At 29.0% G+C, this 17,046-nt stretch overlaps 1 protein-coding gene across 2 annotated transcripts in view; it reads left to right on the top strand.

The window, feature by feature from the left end:
* The window catches only part of LOC116769526 (5'-3' exonuclease PLD3-like), a 30,484-nt gene that overhangs the window by 1,306 nt on the left and 12,132 nt on the right, over positions 1-17,046 (top strand). Inside the window, exon 1 of one of the 2 annotated variants that reach the window (XM_061522491.1) lies at positions 1,012-1,133. The exons of the other annotated variant lie outside the window; for it this stretch is intronic. The gene's annotated coding sequence lies outside the window, so the exon portion shown is untranslated. Of the gene's footprint in view, positions 1-1,011; positions 1,134-17,046 lie in introns of those variants that run through there. 2 annotated transcript variants of the gene reach the window in all.

The following is a 17,046-nucleotide window of genomic DNA, read 5'->3' as shown; positions in this document are numbered from 1 at the left end:
TTTATAGTCACATTAATATACAATACGATTTAATGAGATCTAAGATTTTCGCGAGTTTTATTCATTTAAATGATACTAATATATCTCGTCTGCCCGTGATCACGGTTGCTGAAAAGTAACCGAAACGTCGGGATTATGTAGTTTTTAAAATAATAAAAATCCGCGTAGTTTATCCGAAAAACATTAGTTTCATTTAAATACAATACGATTTGATTGATCTGAAAAGAAATCTGAATATAACTTTCTCTTTAGCTATTTTATATGTTACAATAAACATTACTTCAAAGAATTTTCTAATCACATTTCATGTCGATTGACATAGGCATTTACATTAGTATCACGCAATAAAGAATCGAAGTAGAAAAGTTTTTGAATGTAACGAATACAAGGACAAAAGGATCCATTACAACCCGATAGTTAACGCTCTCCAACATTGGTATAGATTGTGTGATTCATCGATAATGATACATTGTTCTTCGGAAATTACAAATATTATATCAAATTGATAAGGGAAAATAACGATATAGAACCATACAAACTCGGAAGTTTTAAGAAATTTATGAAATCAAATTATTAAAAAAAAAAAAACTAAATCTTGTAGTTCACATGAAGGTAGTTAGACTTTTGTTAAATATGTTTTTAACTAAATACTTACAACGTCGTTGTTAAAAAACAAACAATAATTGGGCTGTTAACTAAGTATTCATTATATATATCTATAATCACATATTATTATAAAGAAATCAGAGGTACGTCGCGGCTGACAGTTAATGGAAGTTTTGTCATCATTTTCGATGTTGTTTAGAAACTCATGGGTTGCTATAAATTTTCAAATTTCTCCTAATATCGGCCCGGCACGCAAACCATCGGTTATGGAGCAAATAATTATAAAAAAACCTACCCGCCGATGAAAATCATAAAGGCATACAACCAATCAGTCTTCGTCCTTGTCTTCAGTCTAAAAGATGCATAGCGGCGCGGGGAAAGTCCAGTTCACTTTCAATGTTCACAGGTATTAAACGATATTATATCGGATACGGACTTAAAACCGCTGCGCGAGTGCTAAGTACTCTGGACTCTGGACATCTTAGTGTTGGCGGTGTAGAAATTTTTGCAAGCTGATTCGATTTGAGGTGAACGACCCCCCGATTGTATTTTGTTGTGCTTTTTGTGCTAGCGTGCCGTGCCGCTATATTGATTTTACACATAGTCATCGCGATCGCTGCATACGCTTTGCTTCGCCGTTAGCAGTTTGACCTTGTCCTAATTGCCCGTGCTTCTGTTGCTTTGTGTTGGTTTTTCGGGAATGGCACGAAGTGGGCTATTATGAACCGATAGCTTACTGCCCCTATGTAAATTAGCTCATGACTAACATTTCTTCGTATAGCTACTATAATTACTTTCTTACATGAAACAATGTTCCGAGAAACCTAACTCAAACTTTTGAAACTGCCAATCATTCGATTGAATTATAACTAGATTTTTTATTAATAAATGTGTTTAAAAGAAAGTTAGATACCAAAATAATACATTATATATGTATTTTAAATGAAAACAACTGATCGAGTAATGAAAAATGATTTTTATAATATGGTAGCACTTTAAACGGTATTGTCTTATGCTGAAGTGTATATAGAACCTTAAGTAAATGACAGTAAATTTGTAATCACAATGAGACCATTATGAAAAAAATCACGACGAAAGCTTTTACAATATTTTGACATCGCTTAGCGATTTTATTTATGACCTAACTTGAACGTCAAGTTGACACAAAGGCTCGAATACAAAGCACGAGAAACATCATCTAACTTTAAAGCTAACCATAATTAAAGTTGTTTTTTTTTTATTTTAATTAAAAATATATATTTGATACTGGCAACATTATTGTAACTAAATGACTATTTATGATTGGATTAACTACAGACTCGAGAGGTTCGTATGTCGGCTTAAATGTATTATGTGCTATTTGTAACCTACATTTCAAAGCTGTGATACTTAGTAACTAAGTTTTGAGCTGACCTACATTAAGTACCGTATCGCATATCAAAGCGATTGCTACGAATTTCGTAGCGCCTTAGACTACGCTACGTGAAGGCCAAACTGACCACTATCTTTATAACGCGGCTGTCAGGTTAATGCTGCGTGTAATTGTATTAACTTAACAAGCTTTATGGTTGTTTCTTTTTAATTTCTTTTTATTTCAAGGTGGCAACACGGTTTTTTTTTAATATAATCTTTTTCTGACTATTGGTAGCGTCTATTTATTCATGGAAAATAATTTTAATGATACTGAGAGAATTCCATGTTTACGAACCATTAGAGTCGAAATAGATGCTTATTGGCGATAATAATGCTTTTAGAATGATTATATTGTTAATACTATTTTATAAATAAAACTACATATATTTTTCTTAAACATAACTTTTAAGAAGAAAATGTATACATATATGTTGCCATCAATGTATATTCTAACTTCTAATCCAATGTATATAGGTCTTAAAACTTATATAATAAGTCGATGATCTTATATAAGCAACATACAGAGGAGAACGAGAGAAAATCTCTGTTATTCCGTTTATGAATATTTCAATATTTTTAAATCACGTAAGCTGTTACGTGTTATTTTTTATAAGGTTTCCTGCAAATGCCACCAGTTCTTATAGGTTAAGGTCAAGGTTTAGTTACTTGGGCGTGTTTCGTCTGAATAATAGTTTATTCTTCAGATCCATTAGTCAGATTTATAAAGAAAATATTTAATATTGGTACTTAGTTGAGATACATTATCCTACTCCGACCAAATTTATCTTTACTGGCAGTAAGCTATTGTTTTTTTTTTTGGTAAATTTATAATGCTTATTCCATTTTATTATCAATACAATTCATTCAGTTTGTTCTTTATTTAAATTGCTTTCTTTTAGTGACATTTATTAGCTGAAAATTCCTATTACTTTTTGTTACAATGTCAGCACAAGTTATAATTTTGTTTATTTAAAATTTGAGGAACAACTCACGTTTTAAAGATTTCTCTTATAAGGATTTAAAAAGAAACAGGAAATGAGAATAAAAGGTCTGTTAGCCACAAAATATTTGGTTCAATCATATTTTTTCACCAGCCTGCATCCGTATAACTAATGTTCACGTTATTCAGTGTTACAGTTGCTTGGAAACTAAAAACAACTAAAATGCGAATTTGACCAACTTAGAAATCGATAAACTGCAGACTTGAGCTACAATAAAAATACTGTCGCGACAATATCTGTTAAATTCTTTTATGATATCCAGAAGCATTTCCATAAAGGTGAAGTAAGTTTGTCTAAATGGAGAAAAATTTTATCAAACAAACATTCTTATATTTTTCTGTTTTCGTATAACGTTTCTGGTAACTTTATCGATGTAATCACTACCTGATCTTGAAGAACTTTTTCCTTGCTTAACGAAATTTAAGGAAATTTGAGTTTGAACTGTTGAACGATGTGTCTGGAAGCTTTTCAGTTTATTATAAGTATTTTGAAACGTTTTAGACTGAAAAAATTTTTGGTAAAGAAATTCTTTTTTCTTTAATGGTTTTATCAAGCGTACTGCGTTTTTTTTTACTTATGTTAAATTTAGTTATTGACATTTCAACCCCTTCCTGACAAGTGAATGATCTGAAATGCGGTACACTCCTTCGTTTCTGGTGATAACATTATGATGTATAGATATTAAAATTTATTGTAAATTCGAGATGGCCAACGCTCCCAAATCTATTTTTCTTCAATTAAATGAAACTAATATTTTCGTATTACTACGCTTGTTTTATTATTTTTAACGACATGTCGTCTGCCCATGATCACGGTTGCTGTAAAGTAAACATCGGGAGTATGTAGTTAATAAAAAATTTAATGAACTTTCATTTACATGAATACTCACAAAGTGTTAGATCTCATTATTGTTTTTCAATCCCATCAATATGGGTATCAAATGTAAGGACTTGACTGGTAGAAATTATCATGGGCTTCCACTGTGCATAAAGTGCAAGGCGGCATGTGGATCACCCAGTTGTATATTTAGGAAATGTTTATTTGAGGAAGGTTACTACTAATAAATCTACTTGGCTCTTAGAGATCCTGGGAGGGATTACGTATGGAGGAGATAGAATGTATGAATTATAGGGCAAGAAACCTTGCAATGAGGTGGTAAATCAATTTAATAAAATGAGATATAAAAACTAAAACGGTTTTATTGTAAACAGCCACGGTTATTTTGCAGATAAATGTATTAAAAGACGAAAAATAATTAAATAGATACAGTCGTGAGTGCCAATATGCTTAGCTTGTTTAGCTCAATCAACTTGTCGAAATAATTAATATGTTCATATAAATTCATGAAACTGCACCGTATTATTGATAAATTTAAGTATGTGAAAAGATGATAACATTATACTTTTCAGTTAAATTAATGTATTTTTTTTTCAATCCATCAAAACTAAATACTAAAAAAATATATAGAAATAAGTAACATCTACTTTGATTAATGAAACTCAGAACAGCAAAAGATTTATTGCTATATTGCTAAGGAACATAAAGAACTTATTTTAAATATCAGTAAAGTTTGATTTGAATTTCATTATTATAGCCACAATAAAACTCTGACTTAATCGGATATTAATGTACGGGACATTAAGACAGGACATTTCATTGCTCAAGCAAAATATAAATTTTCGTAAAACGATTGAAATATATAAATTTATTCTTATTTTGTATAATGACAAAATGAGTCTGCTATAAAATTGTATAAACTCATTAATGTCATGACTATTCAGAGTGACTTCCTTAATGCCTACAATATAGAAATCATTTGCTATCATATATATATACAGGTATTTATAAAGGCTTGTGGGTGATTAGCTTTTGGTATTGTTAGACCAAGTCATTAATATCCCAAACATAATTATCTGTATTCGTAGTATGAACTATTTATAAACACAATTAGCATAGAATTTAGAAAGTTAGACATTTATATTAACTGATATACTATCCTTATATTGATAAGAGATATATTTTAAATAGTACGAGTGGGTAAGAACACTCTGATTTGGCGTCTCGATGTCGCGTTACCTTAATTTATTAGAATATGGGAAGCAAACAACACAAACAAATCAAGCTATTTAAAAAAAAATTGCGTTCTATTTGTTAAGCTAGTGATAGAAATTGTTTAAAACTTTATTATGAAATTTAAGTATACGTAACACAAAAATAAATTCAATAAAAATATTGTGTTTTTATAATAAATTGTAATTAAAATTTGCATAATATAATGGGATTTAAATTGTTTGCTATATTTAATACTTTTGTAAAGAAGAGAAAATGTTACATCAAAATTACAAAGCAACACAGACGGGTTCTTATTTCTTGTGCCTATATAAATATATTTATATGATATATGTTTTGATCATTTATGAAAGATTTTTAAATGTTTGTTTGAGAGCCGTTTAATGTTTTAATCTCATCAAAATATTTTTCAGCAAAACATTAAAATATTTGATTTTATGTTTCATCCATCGATTTTTATTTAATTTCATTACAAAACATATATCAAATTTAAGGCTTAAATAAAAATCAAGGCGTGACACAAATAGAATTCAATAAAAAAACTATTCCATTATATAAAATATATTAAAATAAGTATAAGTATTGATTCTGTGTATATTATTCTTATGTATAAACTTTTAGTAGCAGTTATTATTTATATTTATGTTACTTGCCCTTACACAGAAGGTCGCGACCGTAATGTGATGCATAAATGTATAACACATAACACAGATCCATTGAGCCTTGAGTTCTGTTGCTCTTTATTAATAAAATTAAAACCAACTATTTATATTTATTGTGCACAAAAATTACAATTTAATCAAAATGAAACTATAAATTACAAGTTCTTGAAATTTAAATATATTTATATAAATTTATAATTTAATAATAAGGTGCCAAACATTAAAAAAAAAACGCCTTCCTTTCGAATGTTTCGGCAGTATCGTACCAGTCGTGTTCATATAGCGTGGATTTTTTATTATTATTGCCGTTTTATTTGTATTAATAAAGAAATTTATAACATTCTTGATCCATATATAGTAACAAGAACAGCAATAATACAAACCAGATTTATTTAACAAAGAAAAAACAAGGACGTTGACTAAGATGTCAAAATCCTCAGTTTTACACTTTACTTATTGTAACATTAATCTTATCTCTGAAAATTTGTGTTGCCATATAGCGGAAATATCCCCGTTTATCTTCAAAATGAGATTCTGCTTCTAGTAATTTTAATACAAATTACAAATTATGAGTATTGTAAAATATATACTATTATATATATTATAATTAGAAGGTGAATTAGAAAATTTTAGTTTTCATACTTAAATTACAAAATATCAAGGTTTCACATACAATTACAAGTTTGAGTGAAGCAAAGAAATTGAAGGCACACATGACTGTTGAAATAAAGTAATAAATAGTATAGTATAATAAAGTTAAAAGGATAACAAGGTTAGGGTTTCAATGAACAGAAAAAAGTTATTTTTAAAAAACTATCAGCTTTCTCTTCAATCAATAAAATAGGTACAACATATACGTCAATGATTTAAAATATTATACGTCGTAAATCACTATACTGGAAGGCATTCAGTTATGAAGAAAAAAAACATTAATGGAACAAAGTTTCATAATAATAAAATAGGTATTTCTAGAGAAACTATTTATCAAAAGATGAGTAACATCCAGAAAATTCTAGTCAAGCAGAATACCGAAACTCGGAGCTTGTTTCATAGGAGTTTATAAAGTATTGTTTTGTATTATTTTTTAATAAACTAAGTACGCTATCAAATATTTATGTAATATGGAAAGGGAGCCATTTGGGTTACCTTTTAAAGAGGTCAAGGCCGGAATGTCACACCTATTGGAAACTAAAAGCTGACTATTAACGTTTCTATCGTATAAGAATAACACAATACCAATATTTACCTATATATATTTATATATTTTTTCAATAATCAGTTAAAAATTTGAAGATCTTCCAACCTGGAGTATTTAAATCTAAAAGTATTCAAAATTGATAATTTATTTTGTACCGTAATTTGAATTTGATTACTTAAATGTTATGATAAAGAGATTTGGAGTCTGGGAAGCTTCGAAAGTCACAGATGTTACAAGAAAACCTTTATTTGAATTTCTTATAACCGAGATTACTTATACATTCACCATATTTTCTCGTATTCGTTTTATTATGTTCAAAGAAATTGTTCTTAAAAATCTTAGGTATATATAACATTTGAGAGACAAATAAAAATGCAATGGCCGTTAACTTTAATATGGGTCAGACACTTGAACAATTCTTTTAATGTTTATATCCTTTAACTTTTAGCATAAATGGAATTTCAATGCACTTACTGCGCCGTTTTCAATTCCCTCGTAAATATCATTTACCTGTGGCACGTGGCTCCCTCGTGATCGTCTATCGAACCTTAGCACGCGACCTGTCCTATTGTCAACAACGATTGAATCATAGATTGAAATGTTGATAGTCGTTTGACATTCCAATAAACATTTTGTGGCGGGTTAAAGCACATTTGTAACAATTGTCTATCGTCGTCTACAGCGTGTTACAGTCCTTTACTAGTATTGTTTAAGAATTAAACGTGTTTTATTAGAGCATTATTATTAACTAGTGGAATGGACGATAAAAATGGTTACTATACGTCCACATAAAATATATTAAGTATAAAAGTTTTATGGGAAACGTGAGATTACATCATCTTTATGATGCGTACAGTCCCCAAATATTTGACCTTAAGAATTTTATACATTTTACATTTGGGCAACTAACGTTTATTACTATTACGTTTAAATGCTGCAGTAAAACAAGCGGACCTAAAGTACGGAAACTAAATGCTATGAAATTTAGATTTTATCATCAGAAACAGCTGAATAATGTTCTTTTTGAAGCGTACAATAGATGGCGACAATACATTGACGCAACAATGTCAACCAAAGTTAAATACTTTCATCAACTTTGTATATTACTTTTTACTTGCATGTACGTAGTAAAACCAACGTAATGTATTTCATATACTTGACTCAGTTATAAAAGTCGGGTGTAAGGTAAAGCTGTCAAGCTGCAACAAAATAACTTTATGATAACTGTCAATTTAGTTTTAAAGTAATATTTATGTGAATTAGTTTTAGATTAACTTATTGTGAATTTAGTTCGAGCTAATGGAATAAATGGTTATGATTTAAATATATAGTTTAAGTAATTTGTGTAGTTATTATTATGTAACCTAGAAAGGTGGTGATCAAAACCTGGAATCTTATCAGTAGCTGGTGAAACATTTCTGTTTGATATCAATAGGCATACGAACGCGCTGGTGCCAGTCTTATAATTCAATGACTGTGACTTAGATAAGAATTTCTTGATGTATATTTTTTTTATATTTTCAATAGTAAAATCTTAAAAAACACAAATCAAATAGGATATCAGTACCCAATTCTAACATACCAGGTAAGTAAACGAGTTAACATTTAAATATGATGACAAAAGCGCTAATATTTTATCTTGCCTTCCTTTAGTAAAGTTGCTGAAATATTACCGATTTGACTTTAAATAATAGTTAAAGTGTAAAATAAAAACGTAAAAAACTTTCTTATTTGCCGATCGATGACAAGAGAGACAAAATTTTTCAGCATTCCTTGGAATCACCGTATGGGTGCCGGTGCTTTGCGAGCTTTAACAGTGCCTAGGACTTGCGACCCATGTGTAGATATAAGGGGCCCCTATCATACGCGCGTTAAACGCTCACCTCCACCGTCGAAGCTAGTTTTTCTACCTAGCAAAATTTTAAACAAACCTACTAGATCTGCCTTCGAAGTACATTCTAAGTATGAATTGATATTAGTTCGGGACAAACCCAAGACTTTAGTAGGTTGTAGAGAGATCTAGCTGTTATAGCTCTCGCGCCCACTTCTATCGCTTACAAATTTACCACAAATCATTTTAGTCCAATCTGGAGACACTTTAAAGGTAGTGGCTTCAATTTTGATTTTAGAACACTAGTGTCTTCTCTCATAAAACATATAAAAGACTAATCACTCAGTGTATAATTTCTTTGAACCCTATCGTGACGACGCGAGTATTGACCGCTATCCAGAAGTGTTTTACATGCCACCAGCAAATGCTTCTTCCAACTGCCTCCCCGCAGATGTATCCGTATCTTTTGCCTTCTTGCTTGATCCTAACCCTACCTTGTTACTTTGAGGTCCTATCATATATATATATATATATATATTCTTATATATCATAGGACATTCTTTTAATATTTTGTGAAAAGACACTTTTTTCTTTTTTATATTTCTGACACTTCACTGTCAGAAATAGAAAAAGTTAGCAACGCCAACATATCAAATGTATTTTTATGGACTAAAAGCTTAAAGTTGTTAATTAAAGATTACTATTAAGTTTCAGTATAAAAATCTTATATATAGCGGGGTTAAAATTTCATCTACAGTCATTCCTGTTTGAATATGGTCATATTTCCATTAACATTACGACACTTAAGAAGACGAAATCAGTTTGACTTCGTTTAAAAAATAATATATATTTATTGTATACATTTTTGGATTTAATTTTTGAATGAATAAGTTAAATGTGTTGAATATTTTAAGGTCTTAATTTAAAATTTTTGGATTACTTGATTTCGATACTAATGAATAACTCAGTCATAAATGTTTTGATTTTGTTATTATGAATTTATATTTGATTTCAGTGGATGAGTTCTCGTTTACATCTGCTCTAGTCTAGGGTAGGCTGCAGTTTTTTTAAAAGGCTTATCGAAATTTTATTTTAATTATAATTTTTTTAATAACTGAATAGCGTTAAAAATTTCTTATTAAAATAAACGTATGGAATTCTAGCAACTTTGAGAAATTTATAAGATTGTTTCATGAAATAACTGAATATTATGCCGTGGTCGCTCAACCACTCAGAAGATTAAAGTCAAAGGTAATCGACCTGTCGATCATCATCTGTTTTCGCTTAGAATACAGTTTTCTGGAATATCTTTTATGATTGTTGCAGTATTTTTCAGATTAGGTTAATATCCAGACTATATGCTTGAAAATGTTACTAAAATATAATAATTTATTTGTACGTAAGTCAAGTAATCGAGCAGCCATTAGTTGCCCCAGTAACGCCACACTATTTTCCTAATTTTGTTATTAAACTGGTTGCCATGGTAACCGTCAAGCGTCAATAGTATTTTCTTGACTAATATTAACAACTTTGCATACGACCTTGTCCTTAAAGCATCCTGACTCGTGTCCGAAATTTGATTAATTGACCCTATGATGAGAATAAAACTTCCATAGGCAACAAAAACATATTTTTAATTAATCATATATAGAATGCAAAGCCAAGATTTGTTTTTTTAAGGAGATAAAGCTAATGAAAAGAAAATAAAAATGTAAAGACGTAAGTAATAAATAAATAGCATAGAATTCATTTTAAGCTGTGGATATTTAAACATTATTTCTCATAAATTTTATTGTTTCCACTTCACCTTTATGTCTGGAAAATAGGGCATTATAATATAGGTACATTACTCTGATTCAGATTGATTTGTTTACGGTCTTGAGATGGCAATAATATCTTTTTATGCTGGTGAAAGAGCACTAAACAAGTTACAGAATGTTCATAGGGTATGTTAAAAAATTAAGTCGCTATAAAGGAATCGAAACGTCGGGATTATGTAGTTATAAAATAATAAAAAAAACACGTATTTTCCGAAAACCTTAGTTTCAATGAAATGAGTAAGTACACGCGACAATCTTAGATATCATTAAAATAAAATATTCTAATGTTCGCATTCCACCTGATGATATTTGTTTTTACTCAACAGCTTTGAAATTTATTTCGAGGCATCGCCTTGCCTGAAAAAAAAAACATTATTGTACTAGTTGCATTTTAAAAAGCGTTTCACATACCTACTTTAAAAAGTGTTTGCTTGAAAGTAGGTTAAATATGGCTTGGTACGCATTTTAGATGTTCTTTTTTACTTATGACAACAGACTGTAGTTTTGAAAACTTTATTAATAATATATTAAATACTAGTTTTTGCCTGCAGCTTCGTCCGTTCTGGACTACAAATTAAGTTCAGTGAGAAATCTATAAAATGTGTCAAAACAATAGATATTTTGTCAACCAGTCGTCAGCGACATCTTTATTCTGTGTTATGTGATTTCATACTAAATAAAACTGTTATGATCCCACGGGATTTGACCGCTATGAAGGTATAAATTATAGCCAAGTCTTATCATATAAATACATTAAGAAGTTTTATATCTATATATATGTACATCTGTGCCATGTATGACACATGTGCCATGACTTTTCATTTTATTAGTTATATTAAAGTTATGAAAAACAAAATTATAAGTGTCTACATCAAATATAGAACCCAGGAGACCTGACAGACTTAATTATTAATAAATTTTATATTAAATTAACCTTCTCTTTGCTTATAATTTAAGAGCTTGAATAAGTACGTACTATAAGTAAAAATTATCAAGAGACTAGAATTTAAAATGGAAAACTGTCAAGATGTCCATTAGGGAGACCTCATCTGTGCTCGAAGCGGCTGAGAGCGAACGCTTCATAAATGTCATAACTATAAATATTACTTTGATTAAATTTATCTAAATAGTCGTTTAATAGAAAATCGTTTTATTTTAATGTTTTCATTGCTTAGTTTTCTGTTAATGGATATCTGGAGGTTTAAAAACTTTATTTTTTTTTTCTTTTAATAGCGGAAGTTAGCTGTGATTGGTTATGTTAACATCAATGTTTTAAATCTTAGTTCTTGAAACGTGTCTCTTAATAGTAATTTTCCTAACAATATTAAGGCTTAAACGTATGTTTTTATATGCTTTTTATTCGTTTGAATTTTAACTTTCATAGGAGTTCCATAACCTCATAAAAGTTCAATCTCTATGGACCACATTCTTAAACACAACCCTACGTAAAGGAGTATTCTAAGCATAATATAGATACTTGTATAACGATAAAATACATTAAAATATAAATATTTTTCACATATATAATTATTAGAATATATATTAATTATCTACTTATTTTTTTTAATCCAGCTAACGAATATTCGGCATATTCATTTATAAGAAATAAAAAGCCAATTTTTTTTTAATCGTATTTAATATTTTTTCGCTTCCTGGTATAATTTTTATACAGGTAACCTTTTAATAAAAAAAATTGCAATAAAATTTTTCATTCGAAATTACTTCAAAACATTTAGGTTTTAAAAAATATGTAGTCTACTCTGTACACATATGTTAGACCTCCTTTATAGCTTAAAGTATTATAATATATATATATATATTTAATAGTTTTATGAGGCATAAAATAGAGGGTAGTCTACTGCTATTAAATATCGAAGCTATCGAGTGCGGTATAAATACTTTTAACATTCATAATTTTGCGTTATACCGAACGTGGAACATAAAATGAAAGAATTATTACCGCAATAAAGTCCATCTCATGCAGAAATCATTTCAAATGCTTTATACCATAAAAATAAGGGTGGACTTTATAACTATATTTATATAGACATAAGATATTTTTATTAGATTATAGCATGAAGTTTGCATTTTAATTTATAGCTGTTGCTAAAGAAATTATGCCAGTTCAGTATTATTTACATAAATAAATTTAATAGCTAACCAGCCACGAACAGTAAACCTGTGAGGTTTATCGTTTAGAGTGAATTTTTAATATAAGCAACAAATCGTTTTCAATAAATTACACTCTTATTTATCTGATCTGTCCTAGTCTTTATCTGTTTCAGACTCAGTATCACATTTATATTCCTATTTTTAATAATAACGCTTTTTGAAAATGTTTATTAATCAAAAGCTTGTGATAGAGATTTTGCTGTCCTATTGTTAATTTAAACTGTGAAATGTTAATAATGATAGTTTCAACAGATACGTAATAGTTCTCCACGGAGTCTTTGAATATTTATTACTTGGATATGTCTTAAAACATTATGAACGAGAATAGGACTATATACTTTGTAATTTTAAGGTAGTTTGTAGGAAAGGTGGACTATTTTAAAACTTTATAAAATAAAAAGAATTTTTCTTGAGTATAAGAAATAGAGGAATACATCTAAGTCAGATTTATTATTAGTAGTGAAAAAATAAAATACGGAATGCTCTAACGCAAACACTGATTATGACACTTGACCCAGGTTTGGTGTAATTTAATATTAGCACCTTAATCGAAAACCGCAAAATAAAACGTCACATTATTTTAATTTAACGTAATTAAGCTGTAACAATAAAATGTTGCAAAGAATTTATTATAGAAAAAGCAATCGTTGTAATCACTTGAAAACAATGTGTTCACGTGTGAATATGATAATCGAAGGAAAGTATCGTTTATAACACGCAAAAATCTCATTACGAAAATATATGAGGTCTTTGAAGAAAACTGTTTTTGAACAAATGAATTATTCATAGCTCGTCTATATTACACACATATATGAGAATGCTAAGAAGTGGTGTTTCATATATATATATATATATATTACTTAATAATAAGGCAATTAAATGAAGTAAACCATATAAATAAACTCTCGTCTGAAGCTAAAATACGGTTAGGTAGTAAAAAATATTTATTAGCATATTTTCAACAAAAAAAAATCGCTATAAATTTTGCAATCAAAAAGGGATTTCTTGCGACCTTACAAGAGACACTACAAATTTCTTAATGAAAGCAGAACCAAACTGCGTTTTTTAAATCACTTTAAACCTGATTTCTATATAAAAAAATAACCTTCAATGTTACTGCAATCCCACAGTTTGAGGCAAGTTTCTTAGAAGGAAGTACAGTTCGTCGATACAACTTATTTCTAAGTTTCCTTTAATTTAAGTTTTACAAAAATTTGATATACATAAATAGGTATTTCTTCATTGAAATTTTACCTATACTTTGCACAAAAATACTACCTATTAATAGGAAGAAATGTTCAATAACATAGAGTTAACTGAAAATAAAATGTTCTATATCTTAATTAGGCTTTAAGAATAGCGATGGAAAAATAAATATTTTTTAAAGAAATCTATATAAATAAATCAATTATATATTATAACATAAATACGATATTTCAAATTCAATAATTTTGAGCTCTACGAGTAAAATAGCTGAAATTTTTCATAAAACTAATCAATTAGCAATTCACGGTGATCAAATGTTAAAATGAAATTCAACAGACGATATTAATTGAGGTCAATAAAAACATATTAGAGTGAAAACAAAAGTCTAGCTAAATGGATTAGGTAGCTAATTTCAAATTGCATTGAACTATAACCGTTAGCGCTTACCCTAATGGATTGAATCGATACATAAAGATAGAATATGAGAGACTGGCTTTATATTGCTTATATTTTCTGTAAAGTTAATGTTCTGGAGTGTTGTATATTAAAAGAGGTTCTTTGTAACCTGCTTATTGTACATACAATAATATTTAGCTTACAACTAGAAAGGTGAGTATAATTTTAATTAAGAAGCCTTTGTTCGCGACTTCATTTGCGATATATTGTTGTGTAAGTATGAAATGTTTTCAGAATATATGACAACTATTTAATATCGTTACTAAATCTGTGTATTTCAGCTATGTGTATTTCGTCTAAATCTGGAAATTTATATAAGTTTCTACTAAATTACCGTATTTTTAAAAAAATATTTTTTGAAAATGACAGTAATAAGTTAAATTTGGATTATTTTCTGTAAACAAACTATGTGGTCGTTATTTTTTTTATAAAATCTGATGTGTCTTTAAAAGATGTTGATATTGTGAAAAATAGAATTACATATGTGTAAAAAAATTTACTCTGACTATTTTTTTAAATAGGTGACATTAATTGCCTTAAAATATTCATAATTTACTTTTTCCAAGACTTTTATAGAATTTTTAAACGTATAACTTGAAGGAAGATCAGAATTGTTGTCTTGAATTTTTTACAATTACATTACAAACGCATACTGTAGCCCAGTTTTGGAAAGTGTTTAGGCTTTAAAAACAATATGGAGCATGGGCAGCAGGCAGGAAGCTATGTAATATGTATTTGTATCATGCTTTAATTATTTAGAGCAATGAAAGTATTCAATTGTTTTTCAGTAGTCCAAAATATACTTGTTCTAGCTTTGATATAAAATTCTAGATCTTTCTAATAACAAATTATATTTACTGTAAGTACTATTCAGATACAGCCATTTTGATTTTTCAAAACTTATAGAACCTATTTTCTACAGTTAATATTTTTATATTGTAAAGCTTCATCTTCCGACACAACCAATACTAATAGTAACTAGTCAACCAGTATCGTTGATTATTATTCTAAATACTCTCTCCCACTTATCGACACGTAAATATAAACATATATAATTATAACGTGTTGGGAATAAATAAATTTTGAGTTTTATTTCACCTATATCGATTGTATCCGCCAGGGGCCAGGCGCCTCACCAGCTAAGTGCATTGAAAAATTATACAATTCGTCTCTGTTTTTAATCCATTAAGCTGCGTTTTTTAAACATAGAATACTTAATTCCGTTTAGTGTATTGGTATTGTGATAAATGGTTGTTTGCTTTTTAATTAAAGCCATTCTCGTGTGTCATTCAATAATTTTAGAAATATTTGTATTCTTTCTTAATTGTGTCGTTGTTGCTATCAGACATTTTAGTAAAACTAAACAATTTGTAACAACAAATTTGTATTTTGAGTAAAATGCTACAAATGTTACAACGTTTTTGAATACTCTATAACAAGGTCCTTGATCTCTTACCACGATTTTGTACCGTCTAACTAAACAGGTATCTTGACATTTATCGTAACAACGTAAGTAGTAAGTGAATGAAAACTAGCAACTGTCTCCGTTTAGTCTAGCGATGGAAACTAGTGATAAGGGTATTGAGTACCATTTACTGTTATCAACTTTAAGTCGACTGCTTATACGTACTTCATTGATTATTTGACCAAATACAAATATGTACCTATATCCCATCATATAAATATAAAGACAATAGAAAAAAGTGTTTAGGAACACGATTAGAAATTAGGATTACCGTCTATTTACCATACGCTTTCCCTTGTTAAACCTTGATTGTTTAAATATCCAATTTTAAAAAAACTTTGTATATATCATTTACGAAAAATATTGGTTTTTGTATAAAATTAGCTTTTTAGACACAGGTTTAAGTTTGATTTAATTTCAATTCTTATCAAAATTTTTGAGAGTATTTAAAAATTCGTTGAATACCTTCCAATGTATAAATATCTTTCGTATATTATACATACCTACTTTATCTAAAAGTAACTTTCACACAGAGTCGAAACCTCTCAGCATTCCATGGATTCACCGTGCGGGTGCAAGGTCTATCGCGTTGCAGGAAAAGAACCTTTAACGTTGCCTGGGATTTTCGGCCCAGTTGTAGATTTAAGAGGCCCCTATCTAACGCACGTTAAACGCTCACCTCCACCGTCCCAGTTCCTTTCTCTACCTAACCAAATTTGAAACTATGAAGTATAAAAAAGTAACAAGTTTGATTAAAATGTAACATTTAAATCAAACCTTGATATATACCTTGGTATATTTAGTTACATAAGAATATTTTGTTACTTTTATACAAAAAACATTGTGTTGCTGAAGTTTGAAATGAGTGAATTGTTTTCAACTCTGTCGTTAAATATTTAATAAAGATTTTATATGTACCTACTAAAAGCAAATATAAAATTTACTTCATTAATTAAAACTCCAGTCAGTATCAAGACATAAAAACTTTGATACTCGTTAAATTTTCAAAATGTCGTTAGTATTTATTTTTTAGAGCTGAAGCTAACGATTACAAAGAAACTGATGAAAATCTGTTGATCGAGCCATGAGGGTTCCTTGTTTATTATTTTCGGATACTGAACACTAAAGACTTCTTACAGCAACAAT

This window comes from Danaus plexippus, chromosome 14 (genome assembly GCF_018135715.1).
Source record: "Danaus plexippus chromosome 14, MEX_DaPlex, whole genome shotgun sequence".
In the NCBI taxonomy this organism is placed as follows: domain Eukaryota; kingdom Metazoa; phylum Arthropoda; class Insecta; order Lepidoptera; family Nymphalidae; genus Danaus; species Danaus plexippus.
The sequence above is the reverse complement of the archived record's forward strand: the minus strand, read 5'-3'. Positions and strand labels throughout refer to the sequence as shown.